The 20,550-nt window shown below is 38.6% G+C and overlaps 1 long non-coding RNA gene across 1 annotated transcript in view; it reads left to right on the top strand.

The window, feature by feature from the left end:
- Positions 1 to 20,550, top strand: part of LOC122791328 — a 1,134,043-nt gene that overhangs the window by 3,586 nt on the left and 1,109,907 nt on the right. The gene's annotated exons all lie outside the window — the stretch shown is intronic.

Below are 20,550 nucleotides of genomic sequence, written 5' to 3'. Positions count from 1 at the left end.
TAAAGACACCAAGTAGCTTTCTAGTGGAATTAAGGTACAAAGGTTTAATGAAGCTTGTCTGTATCATGTGTCCGTGCTTGCAATGAAGATGACAAGACTGCAACAAAACTATTGCAAATGTACTTGTAAATGTTAACTTGGTTTTTGTATCAAAATACATAACTTTTGGCATTTGTTTTTGAATATGTAAGCAGGAAATACTTGGACTTTTATTTGTTATATATAACTGTAGAAGAATCTATTGTGGAATATTTAGCACTTGTTTTTTTAGGTTTTTGGTATTCAGCCAGCAAAACTGTCGGTTTAGGCAGTCCTCTGCAAATTACAAGTGACGTAAATGAACCGCCCTTGGATTTTATATTCAGTGCACAAGTTTGCAGTTCGGTAACTGCTGTGCAACTGTCCAAAGCCAACCAGAACATATATTATGAATGACAGTCTTGACTATTTGTGTAGAAATGGTCTGTATACAGAATATAGAACGCATTTATAGCGAGTAAAACAACACCAATGAATTGCCTTACAAGAACAAAGTACACTACAGGTATGACTTGAGTCTGACAACAAAACTGTATTGGAGGTAACTGTAAATGGCATATTAGAATCACTTAAACAATGTTACATTTGATTTTCCTCAGTGTGGAATGGTGTTAAGGCCAGTATTTCAGCCAAAAAATACAGTTTTGTTGTGAGCGGCACAATGATATTCTAATGAAGAATCTATAAGAAACTGCATTTGACAAAAGAGATGCAAATAATAAATTCAGATCAAATGCAGAATGTTGAGGAATTGAATATGTTCATGCAAACAATGCAGACATATTACTATAATTTGTGATTTACCCTTTTCTGTCTTTCTTTTTTCCTTAGTAATTTGACGGTTGGTTCCGTTTAAACAATAATAATCTAAAAAAGAAAGTGCAGTTTGTAATAGTGATCCAAAGCAAACTATGAATATGCAAACAAAAAAATTGCTACTATTTAGTCTGCCGCATATATGAACACTGATTTCATTTTTGCCTGTTGAAATTTTCAGAGGTTACCACCATGATGCCTTCTGTTATAAAAATTAATTTTAAGTATACAGCTTTGTCAGTCATCCATTTTAGTTCTGTGTAAGCAGCTGTGTGTTATGTAGTAGTCCACCATCTGTATGGCCTCATTTGTCTTAAATACTATAGGTTTGTTGTGAATTTAATAAGTGAAAACTGAATGCATTGTGAAGTTAATAAGTGAAAACTAAATGTATGCTTATCTTGCGCAAAGATTGCAGATGATAGGTTGGATGATGGACTGAATTGTGTAGAAAGCTCTGTTTTTGTTTCTTTATAGGTAAAATGGAACTTGGGACAAGGAACTAACAAAATGATTGAGAGAACTGGGGTGCAAAACTGAAGACTGTTGGGGTGAAATGTTTTGGATGTTATTGTAGTACCCTATCAAAAGTTTTCTCATTTTGGAGAAAGGAAGAAACTGTTAAAGCCAAAGATCCATTGCAAGGATTTGGTTAAGAATACTATTTATCCTTACCTATGATGACCTGCACAAATATATATATAGTTACTGAATATATGGTTATAAAGGCTCTGACACTTTCAGTATAAGTTCTCATAACTTAAATAAAAAAAAAAATTGCAGTTTAGTTCTCCAGTTAAACCACAGATAATTTTTCATGATGGTGGTAAAGACTATGAAGAAGTGTCTGATGTACGCTTAAATACTGATGTGGTTAAATGATCATTAAGAGAAATCTCCATAATTGTATAGCTATGCCAGTGAGGAATCTACTTATAACATTGATAGGTCCTGAAATGTTGCTTTTGATTTGTGACTATTGTTTTTTCTGTGTGGTTAAAAAGAATCAACTTGAATTAGAAATACAAAGGCCCTGTTTTGGGTATAATTATCCTTTCAAATCTCCTGCTTAGTAGGAGTGCAAACTTTCCCCACCCTGCATTAGAGATGATTCCACTGATGTCATTGCCTCTTATTGAAATTGTTATCCTAATAACTGAGTATTATAGTTTTCAGTCTCGGGTATCTGATGTGAGGCATTGTCTTTGTACTCAGAAAAGCAACATACCACCTCTTCCCTGTTTTTATTTATTTTTGTATATACAGATTAAAATTAAAAGTAGTGATTTGAATATTGAGTGTTTCACCATATTGACATGGTTGATTTTCAAACAAATCTCATAAATTATGCCTTCAAAAATTGTAATAACATACACCTTGCTTGTGCATATTAAATTTACACACCACTGATGATTTTTTAAGTAGTGTACTCTAACTGGGCTAGCAAGTATTATGTAAATATTAGGAAGAGATTATTACCGTGGGAGTCACGGTGGTGCAGTGGTTAGCGTTGCCACCTCACAGCAAGAGGTTCTCCGGTTCGATCCTCAGCTGGGGTGCCTTCTGTCCCTGTGGTCACGTGGGTTTCCTCTGGGTGGTCTGGTTTCCTCCCACATCCCAAAAACATGCTGTAGCTGGATTGGACACTCCTAAATTGGCCCTAGGTGTGAGTGTGTGCATGTGTGTGCCTTCTGTGGAAGGATGGGCGCCAGGCTGGCAACTCGACACTGTAAAACTCCACTGCCAATCACTAATGGATAGGTGATCTGCTGAGGTGACACCTAACTGGGAAAAGCCGAAAGAAGAAGAATCTTTCATTGTATAGGTGTACCGATAGGGTTTAGATACAATGAATGTACACCTGTAATTAGAATTGGATAATGTCTAGTCTTAAGCAAGGTTTAATAATGTCAGTATGAAAATTTTAAATTGACTTTGGTCTTTGGGATTATGTAATCGTGGAGCTGTTATGGTGCAGGATGATCAGTTAGAACTGTAGATTGCTATCTCATTATGAAAATACTTATAAATCACTCAGCTTGTTGTGTTTTTTTTTTTTACTTTTTTGTTATGTTTTAAGGCAGGCCTCCTGAAACAAAGCTTTGCTTAAGATCGACCAAATAATCAGCATTTTTACCTAGACAGTTTGACCTGCAGACCAAGATAGAGGTAATGGCTAGAATCCATGGAGATGCACTTCAGGGTGATGAACAGCTTGTACTGTAAAAGGACAATGCACAATTATGATAAAATAGGTCAGGATAACTAAACCAGGGCACATATTGCACGAGTAGGGTGGGGTGATGTATATGAAGCACAATGGCATAACCAATATGATCAATAGACTGATAGTATTGTGCTCCATTCTAAGTGTATAAAAGACAGCAGGTGATATGAGGAGGTGCTTACCGGAGAAAGCTGTATCTGTACGTAAAATGGCAACATCATATAGCACATATAAAGACCACTTAGCTGGTGCCAAACTAGTTTGTCTCTTTTTATTGGTTCCATGAAATGGTATGAGAAGGGGAGTACAAGAAAGTAGAAAGAGGGTTTTAGCAGACAGAGGAGCACATGATAGAAAAAGATCAAATGCACTAAACATAGATGTCAAAACATCAAAAATGCCTACACATCACTAGGCTTGCACCAAGAAACTGCCTGGGTACATGGAAAACTTCAAACTAAAAAAAACAAATAAAAACATAATTTGTAGGGTGACTATTCTTCTTGCACCACCATACACCCTGATTATTATATAAACTAACTCCAAGAGTGCACAAATATCGAGGGAGGGTATATTCCAGCCCTGGGAATTGTGCGATCTCATACAGCTGTTCACCAGCCAAGAGGTAGACTAAACAGCTGTTGAACAAACACATGCCCACTTCACATTCTGCATGGAACCCATATGTATGTATAATATATATCTAGGGTCTATATCACATAGTCAAAGTCCTATAACTTCGAACACGTAATGTTCAAACCATAATGTTCGAAGTTACAAAACTTCGACTATGGATAAAAAAAAAAAACGGAAAAACAAAATTGTTTTAAGCAGGGGGCGAGCCCCCCTGCACCCCCCACATGGGGGCTGCGCACCCCACACCCCCGCTACTTAAATATACCAACTCTGAGATCGCACCCCATTGAACAAAATGGAAACCTCCGCTTAGGAGATTTCCATTGAAATGCTCAAACTTTTACAAAGTCGAACTTATGGTCTTGACCATATGAGGTTCGAACTTGTAAAAGTTCGACTACGGGATAGGAACCGAATATATATATATATATATATATATATATATATATATATATATATATATATATATATATATATATAATAGAGAGAGAGCAATAACAATAAGGGAAAGTGTGAACAGAACAAAGGAGAGTAATATAGGGGAAGATTGTAAATGGGAAGATGTAAACACCCAACAGGACAAAGCATGCACTAAGAGGGAGGGATATGACTCCTTGCCTATCCGCAACCATTTGTCTGCTGTGTTGTCACTGTGTAAGCAGCATGACCGTTCCTGACCAGTAAAAAGAATGTTACTGTGAGTGAGTACATGGAGGTGCTGAATCCATGTGTCTGGTAGAGTAGGGCACACTAACAACTGATGGCATGGATCACCTGGTCCATCAAATCCAAAATCCACGACAGGATAGATGATGTGAGGTGACTTGGTGTGTCAACACCAGCTCAACCTTCACCATCCACTTCAGCTCTAGTTGAACTAGGGCATAGGATTAGAGAAGGCTTCCTGAAACTGAGGGGCCAGAAACCTCCCATTAAGTGCTACCAACCTGCATACCCAACAAAGTCACAGCCTTGGCTGTGGCAGCATCACGTGCCAGCACTCCTGTAGATGTGACCTGCAGAGGTGAGATACAAAGGGAAAACGGTCCTAAATACTTGTTAATCACAACCAGTAGGACAGGTGATGAAGAAAGGGACCACTAACTTCACTGTGCCACAAGCCTCTGTTGCCTCTTGTAACATATGGCATAATTTTCCTCTCACAGTGCCTGTGCTGGAAGACACAAGGGACATAAAAAGCCAACGCATATAGGTGTGAGGGGAAATGCAGATAATACAGTAAAGTTACCTATACACGTATATTAATGCAAGCAGAAACCTGCGATGACACCCACAGCCAGATACACATACTCCATTATCTACATGTGCACAAAAGTAGAAATGGGTCATAGTGCCCACAGCTTGAGAAGTTAGTTACACTACCATACATATGTGCAGCTATCCATGTGTATGCAGTGCTGATGAAACATGACATGGTTGTCACAACTGACATGACATGGTTGTTACAACTGCACACAAGTATAGCCATGTGTCCTACCTCATGAATCATCACAGTGCCATAGAAATATATCTGCCAAAAATAGCACACACATCAGATGGGTACTCACCCACAGCAAACTGGTACATCCTCATATCTGTTAGAGGAAAAAAAAACTTTTTAATAGGAACATTACCCAGAAAGCCAGAAAAAATGTTAATGTACAGTAGAAATGGATGACACACCATTAAAGGCATTTTTGACTCGCATCTGCTTCCCATGTCCGAAGATCTTTATTGACACAGGTCTTCATAAAGGTATCTGCACTGCTCACCAGTACAAAGGATGCCAACTGTCCTGGACAACTGGTTTTCCAGGTTGTATCGGACATCTACCTTATGCAGAAGTTGGCTAAGGTCCCAATTATCACTTCTATGCCATTAGTTCAGCATTATCTTAGTCTATCTGACACAGCAAACAGGCAGTATCTATGGGGTACTAGCATCATTAGCCATTGCCATAAATATGCAACAGAACAGTATGGCAGCCTGTGGTTCACACCTAATACAGGACTTTGAATAGTATTTATCATTCCTTAGCACCACTACACAGTATGATTTGTGGATATGTATGAGGAACCTGTACAATCAGGTATGTACAACATGCTGGTGGCATGCAACCGAATGACTCTATGCCTACATTTGCTGATGTACCTTTGTGAAACAGTGATGGAATATGACATAATCTAGCTTCCTTGTCCTATATATGCAGTGCAAATAGTGCAATCTAGTATATATTAGTGATGTTTCACTGTTGCTCAACCAAGATAGAAACCAAAACATGAAGTGTGAAGGCAGCAAGAAAAGTATTTGACAAGCTTCATGTCTATCTTGTAAAACAGAAGCAATTCCATAGGATGTGGCCCTGCGGTTGTATGCAATCCTCCACAGTTCTGTGTTGTGGTGTATTTCTGCAGTGTCACACATTTGAGTATGACCTTAGGATTAGACTATTTTAACAGTACTGTACATATGTTACTAGTATGTGTGTGTGTGTATAATGCTTGACTGTAACCTGCAGTTATAGATTTGTTTAGCTTGTGTACTTGTTCTTTAGCCAGTGTATCTGTTGGAAATCAGCCCACAACTACAGGACTATCTCTCCCCAGCTCTCTAATCAGACTTGCAATGTATTTTCACCAGTGCCATATACCTGTATCGGCCTAGGCAAAGTCTCTGTCCACATTATTTTAGAGGTACCAATACACATTAGTGCTATGCTGGCCTGCAATGTCTACCTGAAGGTATACAGTGTGTGGTGTGTGTAAACTACAGTAATGGTATGAGGACATCTTGCCTTCCCCTTTTTCTACACCCTGTCCTACAGATGTGGTGTGGATGTCTGTCATGGGGAAGTCCTGTTCTCATTGTCTACACATGCAACCTGTGTCACTATAGTCTGTTAACCTGTGTAATCTGTGCATACCTGTCATTTCCCATCCCTGCTGCTTGTGAAGTCCCGGTCTCCTACACAATGGATAGGTAATATTTAATAGTCCACAGCAAACTGAAGACCTGCCCAAGTCAACCCCTAACCCTACTTACCTCAGTTAGCACTAGGGTACAGCAATGGCTTCCACTGTTTTGTCCAACAGTGTCCTGACATGTAGTGCCAGATCAAGCTACCATGTTGAATAATTAACCTGATCAACTCAGATGTCACTCTCCTGTATCTGTGGCCTCATTTCTTCATGGATGTTGGTATGACCTCCAAATGGGTTGGCAACAAACATTAGATAAATTCAGCCCTGTGGAGAATGATGTCCTGATACAGTCATTCAGGACATCTGCTGGAATAGGAGGTGCCCACCAGCCTCTATTGGAACATGTGAGACACAGTAGTCAGTGACATAAATGACATGGGTGGGTAGCAATACAGAACACAATGATGGAACCGTGCCAGTGACATATGATGGGCATCACTTAAAGCACCGAGAATTTTGGCTGACAGGTCATCAGATAGACTGCTACCTATGTCTGGAAGTCTCAGTGATTAGTTATTCCAAGCATAACTACATGGAGATGATGAGGACATGGGTATGATACCATGGACAGAGGTTCTTAGAGTGGCCAAACTCTGTATGTTTCCCAGGGAAATTAGTTAGGTTTGTAGCCATAACACATGTATTACAGCAATTATGCAGAGTCAAACACTTGGTAACGTGGAACCAATGCATATATCCCCCTTGGGTACCTTGGGTGTGCAGATTTGGGGGATATGCTGCCCAGGTATGTCTTAGGGACTTGAGATGTGTACATCCTCCAAGCCTAAACACCTGAAGCATGTGTATGTTGTTTACCTGCATGAGTCTACCTGTCATCTGTTTGCACATAAAAGGGCATCAGATGTTGACTGGGCAGTCATCATCATCCTGTTTTTATATAACCAAAAATACACCGAGGTACCACACAATAGCATCTTTAATAACACAAAAAATGAATAAGAACAGTGGTAAGCGCTTTTGCAAAACTAATTGCTTCATCGGTGAAGCAATTAGTTTTGCGAAAGCGCTTACCACTGTTCTTATTCATTTTTTGTGTTATTAAAGACACTATTGTGTGGTACCTCTGTGTATTTTTGGTTATATATAGTTCTGATTTTGTGCACCTGGGTTTTACCTGAAGCCGTTTCTCTCTTTATACATATCATCCTGTTTTTCTCTAGTGTTTTTTATTAGTAGAGCAGAATACTGCTACAGTGACATGCAGGGAAAAAATGCTAAAATCGGCATGTGCACAGGGTCTGTCAATGATGTTAATGCATAGATCAAGTCACAGCATTCACTAACAGTATCTGTCTCCATACTGCATGCTCCTACATCCATTGCCCAGGGTGATATTGGCCTCACTCACACCTACTTTCCAGGATGCACAGCAGGGGGGCTTACCATCCCAGTCAAGGGAGGGGCATCCTGTGATCAAGAGCTAACACTCCTTTTGAGGCTGTGGCAGTGGAGAAGCACATGCCTGATATTTTTGTATACCCACCATATGGCAAGCTGGCAGGGGTTCATAGCACTATCTAGTGTGACAGCCATTCCCAGGTATGTGGGTGGCTCTCGGTATCCATCAAAAGATTTGCAGAGCTACAATATGAGCACAGTTTTCTGCTACACACAGTGTTTGGAGATGATTGGAATGATGTGTAAAGTCTGTGATGTAACCCAGGTGTACCAATGCCTCTTGAAAGTACATAGTCTAGAAACATTGTCATGACAGGCCTCATGATGACTATGGTGGCACTCATGGCCCCCTCCATGAGGGGGATAGTAAGTGTCATCATTAATATATTGCCCATGTGTAGAGTTATGGTGAGGTGACATATCTATACTCAGGGAGGATACATAAGGAGGCAGTCACAGAAAATACAGTTTGCCTCTTTAGCAGTAGAGTCGTCAGTCCCCCAACTCAGTGGCAGCCATGATAAAATGACAACAGGTGCGGCGTCTAGGCAACCCACCTTAACATATTTCACCATAACAGCAGTGTCTGTGGGGAGGGGGCAGGTAGTCCTACTACATTCAGCCATAAGAGTGTCGAGTTCACAGGCATGTAGTCACTACCTACACAAGGAAACTGTCTATGACACTGATGTCACTGCTTCCCATGACCAGTATCTCTACTTTCAATGACCATTACCCCATGTTATGTAGAGAGGTGTGCATGTGTAATTTTGTATTTGTGTAATTATGGTGGCTGTGGTCCATCCCACAGTCTGCTGTAAGTGACGACACTGGATGCTCAGTCTGACTCGACCAGACACTGCCCAGCAGAGCACTGTAGGATTCATAGTGTAATGCCACACCACCACTGTGAACTTGACATGGCATTTTATGTGGAGAAAATGTTATAGCTTCTCATGCTGGGCTCAAGGCTGTGTGCAGGGTGTGGCAGTGCTGTGGTTGTTGATGGTTGTTTATAGCAACAATATCACAACTGTTGAATGATGGCTTGGATGCTGCAGCAGGGTCTACTGATGTGAGTGTGGTGGCTGCCACTACTGCTAGCTGGGATTCCTGCTTTGTCATAACCATATTCTTTAGCATGCGGCATGCTAGAGATGCCATTCAGGGTGTGTTTAGGGCATATTGCAATGTGCCCTTTCATGTTCATCAATAAGTACTAGCCTGTCTGCCCTTATGAGACATTTTAAGCCTAGCCCATTATCCTCAAAGGTGCGAATCAAACCCTGTACTTTGTGTCTGTTAGGTAAACACATTAACCATTACACCAAACTCCAGACCTCCTGTGTGTCTTGACAGAGGTCCTGGGTTTAAGCAGACAAATCACTCCCTCATGGGCAGTTTTATATTGATGTTTAGTTATGCTGTGTAGATTCCAAACGGGCATCAGCGTCTAGGACTATGGAGGGTGTCCTATGTCATTTACAATGTGATAGGGCTGTCTTTTGCTGTAGATCTGTCAGTATGGCAGTGTTGCCAGACATATTTATTTTGTGGCTCTGTGCAGGAAGAAGTCTATGGTCCCAGAAAACTGGGGAGGTAGGCAGTGCATAAAAGTCATGAACTGTGATGTGTGTCTCTCTCTCTCCTGCTGAGTTGCAGAAACAGATGTGCTTTTCACAATGTTGGTGTTTATCTAAAGACCTTGCATGTATTCTATATGCCAGTGCCTGTGAAATACAGAATTTGCACCTGTTCGTCTCTGGAAGGCCTTTGTTCCTACAATAGTAAGAGCTACACCTACCATGACACCCACTGATATGGGAATGCAACACGTTCCTTCAGATCCACTTTGTGCACAGCATAGGTCAATCAACACCCATATAAGGTCATTGTGTAGTATACAGAAAGATTCCCCCAGTGCTGCTGGCTCATCATGTAATGTGACCTTGCCCGATCTTTATGCCACTTCTGCTCATCCTGCCTGCCATACTATGATCCCAATAGGTGGGCTTTATGCATAATAATAAATGTTGCTGTGCTAAAGATGCTGTTTCTGCTGCCAGAAGTATCACAATATATAACTCTAAAGGTTTTTGCTGTAACTTTTTTTTTTTTTTTTTTTTTATAGTCAAGGTGGAACTGATTGTGTAACTTTGTGCCTGATGATTATGAATTGTGACTTACTTTCAGTGCTGCATGCTTGTATCTCATTATGCATTCATTTGGCTGTGCTTCTTCATTTGTACATCATTATAATCTCCACTGTCTCATGCCTTTTTTTCTTGCTGCCCTATAGTGATATGAGTTCTCTGAATTGCTCCTTAGCTGAACTTTCTTGCTTTCAACACAGGAATGCATATAATACAGGACGACTATAAATGCTAGCCATTTTTGCCTCCAGACTCATTAGAGAAGATAATTGAGTGGAACTCTTCCATGTCCAACATACTAACAAAACTCTTTTATCATATCATGCAGCTGACAATAGGACTCCCTCTGTGTCTCATGTGCCACATATCTCCTACCTAACCAATACTGATTTGCTGAGAATTAAGCTAAACCCCATTCTCTTTGGAGACTTCAACTACTCCTACATTAACTGGGACATTACTCGTACTTAAACATGTATACTCAGAAATGTCCACTTCATGAAGACAAACTCTCTGGAGCAATTAATTTCACCTCAACCACGGTTGATGGGGTAGCTTTGTCCCCAAGCAATTTTAATTTTAACCCTGGTCAAATTGGACCACAAATCACTCATGTTTACTTAAAATAGAAGCCATAAGTATCTTCCAATACCTCAGTATTCAGAGATTATGCTAAAGCTAATCAACTAAAACTAAATTATGACCTGACTAAATTAAAAAGCCCCTTCCATCTTGACCCCACTGCTTATGTGAAATCCTTTTACTGCCAAATTCTATGCACATGTAAATAGCTGCATAGATACATCTGCCCCTCTCAGAAGTAAATCCAATGCAAAATTTAAATACAGTCCCCTTTGGTGGAACCCTAATATAAACAGGCTCTATAATAGGAAAAAAACCCCTCATTGCATACAAAAAAACTCTTAAGATGCCAATGGCACTCTTGCTGAATTTAACAAGACACTTTGGACCCTGATTAAATAAAATAAAGCCAGATATAAGGTAAAGGATAACCACCCATGTGATGGTTACCTACAAAGTCTTCTTTAAGTGTGTTAAAAATCTCAAACAATGCCCAGCACCTGAGCAGAGCTAATAGTAAAGGATATCACCCTCTCCAACCCAGAGGATATAGCTAATCTTCTAGCAGACAAATTTAATTCAATATTTACCCCCTATCACCTTTTATATTCCCAGATCACATACTTACATTTACACCCTTCCTCAAGACTCCCAAGAATAAGTACTCAAGGTGCTATCCAAGGTTAAGATCACTACTTCCATGTGGCTGGATAACATACCAGGCTGTCTACTGAAACATGACTTGTTTAAATATCTACAGCTGTTATTCAATATCTGCCTTCAACAAGCTTCATGTCAGATGAACGGCGAACAGCAACAGTCATCCCCTTGCACAAAGGTGGGAAATCAAAAGACCCATAAGTCTGAGCCTCAACTGTAAGGCTATGGAACGGATCATTATGGAATTTAATAAGGACATTATTAACCTACAAGCTCCCTAAATAAACCAGTTAGGATTCATCAAAGGCAGATACTGCCTATATAACCTGGCTGAATTTTTTTGAGAGTCACTAAAGCAATGGTTGAGAGCAAATCCATACACATTGCATATCAAGACCTCATAAAGGCATTCATTGCCATTCCACACTTAGATATCATAAACTCTCCCAGCTAAATGAAAGTCTCTATAGTACTCATGATAGCAAACTGACTCACAAATAGAACCTAGGAAATTAGGGTGGGTAGCTCTATCTCCTCTAAAAGACCTGTCAGTAATGGGCTAACCCCAAGGTTCAGTGCTTGGGCCTTCCTGTTTAGCATTTACTTCTTGGATATTAAAGAGAATGTTAAGTGTTTATGGCTGACCCAGGTTTACATATTATGATGGCATCAAGCTTACAGTAAACTCCTGAGGACACCAAAATCAAGAATGATTTTCCCAAAGAAATAACTGGTATCAAAACCATGGACTAACATTAAATGCCAAGAAGCATGTACTTGTATCCTTTTGATCAGTATGACTACAGTTGTAACTATCACATTGACAACCCATCCCTGAAAAACTGATCCATTAGTTAGGGATCTGGGAACCTTTGTCAACAATTCAACTGGCCTTTGATCACCACATATCCACTGTTGTATCTAAAGGTATGGCATTCAGGTCCAGGAATGTTATGTCACTTATCTGGCTCTCATTGCGCTAATCATTGAATATAATGCCACATCCAAACACTTGTCACAGCTGGAGCGACCACAATGCTTTTTCACACACAATCAATGGCCTGAATCACAAAAATTAAGCAGACCTTCTCAAAGCCTTATTTCTCCTCTTGTTATCATACAGGATAGTATGGGGTGACCTCTGCCTTGCATATAGAACCTGTGCAGACCCTATGCTGGCAGACCTATTACAAATTTGCAAGTCAAATGGTAGCATGAACACCTGCTCAAAGGATCTCTATCTCTTTTGCAAAATAAATAAAACATGTTGTGGGGATAGATATGCATGACTGAGAATGTCTTCTATCCCACTAAAGTTAAATCTTACTCTATTCAAGTGTAATTTGGATGAATGGATGGGAAACCACAAATTCTTTCCTGGTTTAGCACTGATGTCCCTCATGGACAGGGGCAACAAGTAAATGTCCCAACATATCCTTCATCTCCTCCCCTCTGAATTATTTCTGTGCAATGCAATAGAAGGTGTAAAAACTGCCATGAGAATGTAAAGCTAGGCATCTTAAGATCCTCACAGATCAATAGCTTAGGAAGTACCTATGAACCTGTTATGTGTTCAAATAACCATAAAATTATGTAACTGGGTAATAAAAAAAACCCATTACGACTTCCACTCCCAAGAGCATGAAGATTATCACTGGACTTGATAAGCTAATTATCAAATCTAGCATATTAGTTTTCATGGACTCAAGTTACCTCACATTTAACTGGTATAATTTACGCTACCAAAAGCAAATATGCACAATGTGTTTTGAAATGTATCAATACAAATCACTTCTAGCAATAACTATATTCCCTTACTATGAGAATAGATATTGTAATAACTTGCTGCCATCTATTTTTTCAGTCCAATTGTCTGGCCCTACCTAGTTAGTCTGACCTTGAAACTGTTATGTTAACCACAGGAAGCAATGTCAAGTGTATACATAATGCATACATTTGTAAACACTTCACAAATGGTATCAGACACAAAAAAACTGACTATTGCCATGGTTGATATTAGCAAAAAATAGCTTTCAAAAACAGTGAATATAAGGCTTATGTTATGTTCAATACACGGATCATTGTTCCAAGTATCCTAAGCTATTTTGGTTTTACCCCCTGCAATGGTCAGCTTTCCAGAGCTTTGGGTGACCTCAACACACACCAGCTGCTAGGAGAGCTTGAGCTACTCCATATAAAAGGCAACTGTGGCACCAATCCCCTTCAGACCTTTTTTTGTCACTAAAGTGAGCACTTTTTCAGTGGGCCTCATAATTCAGTCAGCTGACAGCGAACCTTCAAGAGCTGGTAGATGAGTCCCCATTGGGGAAAGCCTTCCTGTTTTATTCACTTGTATGAGGAAATACGTTGTACATTTTCTGTTAGATGTTTAAATTTGTCTAGGAAACCGTTACTTGGGTTGTCATGGTAGTATGATAGCAGAGTTGTCTTATTGGTGTTTGTGTAAACTTTTTTTGTGAGAAAACATTTTATTTTTTGTCTAAACTTTATTTATTGAAGTTTTGTGTATTTTGGTCGGGATGTTGTGCCTGTGGGGGACTTTCAATGGGTTTCATACCTAAATATCCTTCCTTTGCTGTCTGACATTTCCTTATCAACTGCTCAGGGCTTCTCCACCCATATTTTAGACCCTTTCTCTGACTTATCAATGGAACAGCTGTCCATCTCCGTAGTTGTACTTTGCCCAGTTCACAGAAAGAAGCCACTTGTCAGAGAGACTTCATGGGTCAGACTGGTTCTTACTTTGCCTCAGCTGCAGATGGCTGACTGTAATGTGGCCAGTTGTTCCTCAGGCAACCCATCTTGTTCCCATAGTCCTCTTGGTGTGGGTTTCCAAGCTATCAAAGACCTGGCGATAGTCCTGTCTTCGGTTGAAGGGGTGGCCTTAGTGGGAAGGGCCCCAATTATCATTGCCTTGAGAAGAGGCAGGTAAATATTCTTTATTTTGACTGGATGGAAATGTGGATGCTGGGTTAAGTATGCCTAAGGATCAGGCTTTGTTTAGGAAGAATGTGCTTAGTTAGAAAAACTTCCATTCTGTTTTCTATTTCCTTGGACAGGTCGGATTTATTTGGATTTGCCAAGGAAGTGATTACTGCTTTTTTCCACATCTTCAAAATTGTCCAGTAGGAATGGAAATGGTCCCTTCTCATTCTGGCTCATCTTTTCACTCAGAAGAGCAGTCAGTGCAGGGGATGGGATGTACTTCAGGAGAGTCTTCTTGATCTGAGCATTCTGATTCTTAGGACAGTGTATCTTCAGATGTCATTGCTGATGACATTTCTTTCATTGGCACTTTATTTTGCATGAAAGAGTTGTTTCAGTGGGATCAGACTGAAATGTCTATGGCACAGAAATTTTTTTTATGATTTATTACAGGTACAGATGCAAAAGCTGCACATACCCCTGTGATGTTGCCAGCTTTAGATAATGCTTTTCTCACTACATTGTGTCTTTCTGATGGGCAGCTTTCTGCTGCTAAAAGCTCTGACATGTTATGTAAGATGCCTCCAATGCAATTTTTTTTTATTTTAATCATAAAGCAGACCCAGCAGTCATTTCTCTGTCAAAATCTGCTGCTGCTAAACTGGTTAGTGCTACTAATCCCACTGCTTCTGACAAAGATGGGAATGCTATGGTTACCTTGGGAAGAAACTGCATTCTTCTAGTATTTTAACTTTCATAATTTTGAACTGTCAAGCTCAGGTTAAAGTTTTTCCTTGTGTGTTTTGAGAACTTGGAGGTTAGTGGTTAACCTTCCTTTCTTTGAGGTAATGGATGCATTAAATGGTTTGCTGACAGCTGTTTTCCAAGGTAACTGATGCATTAAATGCTTTGCTGACAGCTGTTTTCCAAGGTAACTGATGCATTAAATGCTTTGGTGACAGCTGTTCTGTGAGGTAATGGATGCATTAAATGCTTTGGTGACAGCTGTTCTCCGAGGTAATGGATGCATTAAATGCTTTGGTGACAGCTGTTTCTTCGGTGACTATGCACAGTCAGAAATGTGCTGATGCTGCTGCTGATTCTTCTACCAGTGTTGCCACCTCTGCATCCTTTTTTAAGGAGGCCTGGTTGACTTTGTATTCAAAACCTTTGAGGATATTAAATATGAGATTTAAAATTCTCCCTTAGATAAGGAGACCCTGTTTGGCCCTTCTACAGCTGAGATATTGAAGTGTGACGAGGGCAAAACAGATTCAAGGAGTAGCTCAGATTTTCCAACCCTCCTTTTTCAGACAACCATAGACATTTCACTCCTCCTTATCCCCTGTTTCCAATAAACAGTATAAGCAGCAAGGAGCCATCAATCCAGGGTGAAAAAAAACATGGAAAGGGAATGAAAAAAAAAAAAAAAAAAGAAAGTCTTCAAATTTTAAGGACCTTTTTTTAGTCATAACTATCTACTTGTTCAAGCTCCTCCTCCCACCTACTCTGCCAACCTTTCTATGTTCCTGAGAATTCATCTTTGCTTTTGGCATCACATAGCCTCAGACAGTTGGGTTCCGAGTGTAATCCATATCTAAGGGGGAAGACTTGGCAATGGAAATCCCTTTCTCCTTTTTAGGGGTGTCCAACTTGTCCAGAGAATAAGATTTCCTGAATGCTTACCCATTCTTTTCATATTCAGGAAATATATTTAATGCATTTGGCAATTTTGGAAGTGCTGGTGAATATTGGGGAAGTCATTTCTAGTATATAAATTGTTGTAGACAGTATTAGAGTTATATGGGGATCCAGGCTAAACCATATAAAAGTGATTTTTTGTATAATGAAAGAGAAAAGGGGGCTTGGGGGTTAATTCATCTTATAGTCTATCTTGCATCATTTCACAAGTACATTTTTTGAAGTGATAATATATGAAGGTGAGGATATTCTGGGAAAGCATTTGTTGGTAAAATGTGCTGAATTTTAGAAAAAGATAAGGAGTTCAGAAAAGGAAAAAGATAAACTTCAAGTGTGACAGTGCAGAGGATTAAGGTTATGACCTGTTAATAATAAACTGCTTATAAGTATATGTATGGTTTTATTCTCTCATCGTCCATTTGCCTACTGCGTGACTCTTGGCATCTACCTTAAACTATTCTGTGCTAGTAGGTCAAGCCTGAAAATGGACTCTTGCACTTCTAAAAAAGAAGCAATAAAGAGAAGGAAGGAAAGGTATGGCAAAACTTTGGAACGGTAACATTTTCTATGTAGGATCTTATTAAACAAATTACTAGTAAAATATCACTGATGTATGCACAGCAAGAAGAGATGAAGTGTAAAGCAGAAGAGCAAAAACGTTTTTGGAATTCTACAAGAAAGCTATGGCAAGGGGGAGCAGACAGTTAATTTAAACATGATCTTGTATAGGAAATACAACCTACGTCTGTCTGGTAAGAAGTGAGAAACGGGAAGAGCATTAAAAATAAAGTTGGAAGAGTGGGGAAATAACATGAGTATAAGAAACTGATAATTGTTATGTAAAAAATACATGTAATTTAAAGGTATATATGTATGTGTTGTAAATAATAGCTGAATATAGATTCTATAAATACAGCAAACCTAACTTTTCAGTAAGTATCATGGGATCTTTTATGTCCACTGGAGCTACCACCAACTAAAGTATATTTGTCTTTTTTGTTAGATACCGAGGGATAGCACACCCAAAATGTAGCATACTCCCCATGCTGTACTTTAATGTTAATACTGTAAAAATGAATAAAAGCTCTTGGTGTGGGAAAAAGTTTCACAGTCGTTTTGATCTTGCAGCATTACAATCAAGTATACTATGTGTTGAGCTGATGAATAGAACCACTGATTTAGTGTATTTTAAAGTGATTTGTCAGTTGTTTTTTAACATGTTGTATTAGATGTACCCCCCGTATTCAAATGTGAGTCGTTAAGAAGAGCATGCTAACATTTACACTGAAGGTATGTAGATGTGTGTAATTATCTGTTTTATAGTAACACAGAGGAGTAAGGATACAATAAGCATAAAACAGTCTCGTAAAGTGAAAGATTGTTGATATCTCAAAGAGTTGTTTTTAAATTGTGCCTTTTGAAATGGTAAATTGGTTATTTCAGTCTTGATAAAATCATTTTTCTTCTGTTTAAACACAACCAGGTGGAATGACAGAATAAGAAGAGACGTATTTTGTGATCTAAGCTCATGTGCCGTGTTCTAGTTGCTGGCTTGACTAGTTTAATCTCTACATTTATTGAGATGTGCATTAAAGCTGATCAGACAACTACAGTTCCCAGTTTGATACTTATATGTATGCAAAAGTGGCTATAATGATAAGTATGCTGCACAGTTGCAATAACATATTAATATTCTCCCATTCACATATTGTTTGGTTAATACTTCCAAAAACACAATGATCCCTAACCTGTGCATGTATGATTTTTTTTTTTTTTTTTTTTTTTTTTCTCCCCAACTCGCATATATGCTGTTTAGGTGAAAACTATGCTTTGATTTAAAACAACCAGATGTTTATATTTAAAGCGCAAGTCAGTAACAGTGCTATAGTGCTGATTGTCAGAACAATGTGGTAGAGGAATAGTTAAACTAATCATTTGTACATACGTTGTCTAAATTTCAATACTTCATGGTAGAAATATTAACATGATAATTAGGAAATGGGGAACTGACTTGCATTCATGCTATCTAAACTGTACTATAAAGATAATTTGGTAAGGCAGGAATTTATTATTTAACAAGGTTAGCCATAAATATCATCTCCAATTTTTCCAGTTAAGATTTATGTATGAACCATATAAAAATGCATGTATAATGTGCAAAAGAGTTATTTCGCTATGATCCTTTAATGCTGTTTATACTTATAGAATGTCAGGAAATAGGTTAGAGAGGGCAACTTGGTAATTTTTTTTCTGTTCCTTTTTTGCCTAGGAAAGTAAGAGGTTGATGGGCACTATTCTCTGAATTGTATATTTAATCAAGCTCTGATGGTGTGGCAAGAAATCATTTAGCTTTCATTAGACTTTTAATTTTTTTTTTCTGAAGGGCATGCAGCTAAAGCAAGGCTACATGTAGATGACCTGTAAATCTAAGGAGACTAATTATGATTTGCATAGTATAAAGATCAAGTACAAATGTTTTTCTATTTTTGTCGTTGTTATAATTATACGCTCATCTTGTAAAGCGGGCTTTCTTATCCTAAAATGTTTGTTTCACTGGACCTATACTTATTAAGTTTAATAAACTGAGGCCACTGTTTACTGTATGCTGAGCAACTCTCCAACCCTGATTTCATGTCATCCAGCCTTGCCTTCTCATGATGCAGTAGAGGGGAGAAACAATTTGTAGGTGTTTTTTTCCCTGTAGTCTGCAGCAGATTTTATTACAAAGTAACCAGAATGCAGCATAATGAGTTACTTAGGAAATAAATCAATAAATTAACACAGCTATGTTCAAGTGAAAAGTATCACAACTAAGATGGAACAGGAGAAGATTCTTAGTTGTATAATACTTGGCATACAGTATAATAAAGCAGATGTAAAACTAATAAATCATTGTGTACCGATGGATTGACTGATCACCTTTAGGGAGTAAACTACAGGTGTGCAAATCATCTCAATGGCAGGCCTACTGTACAGTGAGTTTGTATGTTATACCACAAGGAATTAGTGCTGGAAAGGAAATGGTTGGAATAATTTGTGCATCTGTGAAGAAGATGAAGTACAATGACCGCTCCATAGCAGGCAACGGTTTACTATAGGGTGATAGTGGTTTTCTACAGTGTGACGTCTGTGTTATTACACTGCATGCCAAGTCCGACACACTTCACTAGGAATTAATTTGTAGTACAAGGAGTGCACTCATTATCCAAAAGTGATCAATCAATCCACTGATGGGCAATAATTTATTAAGTATTTATTAGTTTTACATTTAATTTAATATGCATACAGTTCTCTGATCTCCAATAATTAGCAATTCTGGTTAACCAGATTTTCTAATAATTGAAAAATGGGTGTTATTTTTGAATTCCCTGCTGACATGCCAAAGCTACAAAGCAAATTTTCACTTGCTATTCCATGCTGGTGTACTGACAGTGGGCTAAAACTACATGATAAAAAGTGCAATATTGTTGCTTCTGGCAAACATACCCTTCACCAAGCTTTTAGTATATAAAACACTCCACTGCAAAGTGAAGATGTTGTGAGAGACCTTGGGACATGTGCAGATAACTTCCCATTGATTTGAGCTATGTCATGTTTGACAATTACTGCATAGAAGATTATATGTGATGTATAATGTTGCGACCAACTATATTTCAGTATGTATTGTATATAAATATATGATTGCCTACAGAGTCCTAATTCAATAAAGATATTTTCTTGTAAAAAAAAAAAAAATAAAATTATGTTCTGATTGATGCAATATATCCGAATGCTTATTTTATTCACTGTCTTTTACCAAAGTTTATAATGATGTACTAGTATGTAGAGCCACTTGCCTTCTCTACTTCTTTGTGTTTATGTCTAGAACCCAAGACTGTTTTTCCCCACTAATACCCTTTCCTGCTTCTGAATCATCTGTTTTTATTTTGCCTCATATTTATTATATTGAAAAAAGCACATCAACTTAATTTGTACCCCAGTAAACTATGACTTCAGGTTTGGCACACCCAATCATCCTTGTTCTACTGGTAATGCTAATGTTTCTCATATGTTTGCCTTTTAATCATCCCAGAAAAATGCTGCTACGGTCCTGACTAATATTACCCAGATCTCTTTGTCAGGTTTAATAGGATATTTCTGTCCTGTATACACTATTAGGGGTACTAAAACATCTTTATGGCTTGGACTTTTCTTTTTCTTTCCCGGTTTATGATCCGTGTATATCATGTTCCATTGTTTAATCTATTCTAAAATTATCTGTTCTGCCTCCTGACACATTTCATTGGCTGTTTCTGTTATCTCCCTTTTAATCCATATGCCCATATATCTTATTTTCTCATGTCTCCATAAAAAAGTTGGATTCTCATGTCTCCATAAAAATGCAGGATTG

Source organism: Protopterus annectens, chromosome 17.part0 (genome assembly GCF_019279795.1).
Source record: "Protopterus annectens isolate FY-2018-M chromosome 17.part0, PAN1.0, whole genome shotgun sequence".
In the NCBI taxonomy this organism is placed as follows: domain Eukaryota; kingdom Metazoa; phylum Chordata; order Ceratodontiformes; family Protopteridae; genus Protopterus; species Protopterus annectens.
Note: the sequence above shows the minus strand (reverse complement) of the source record. Positions and strands in the feature narration are given on the sequence as shown.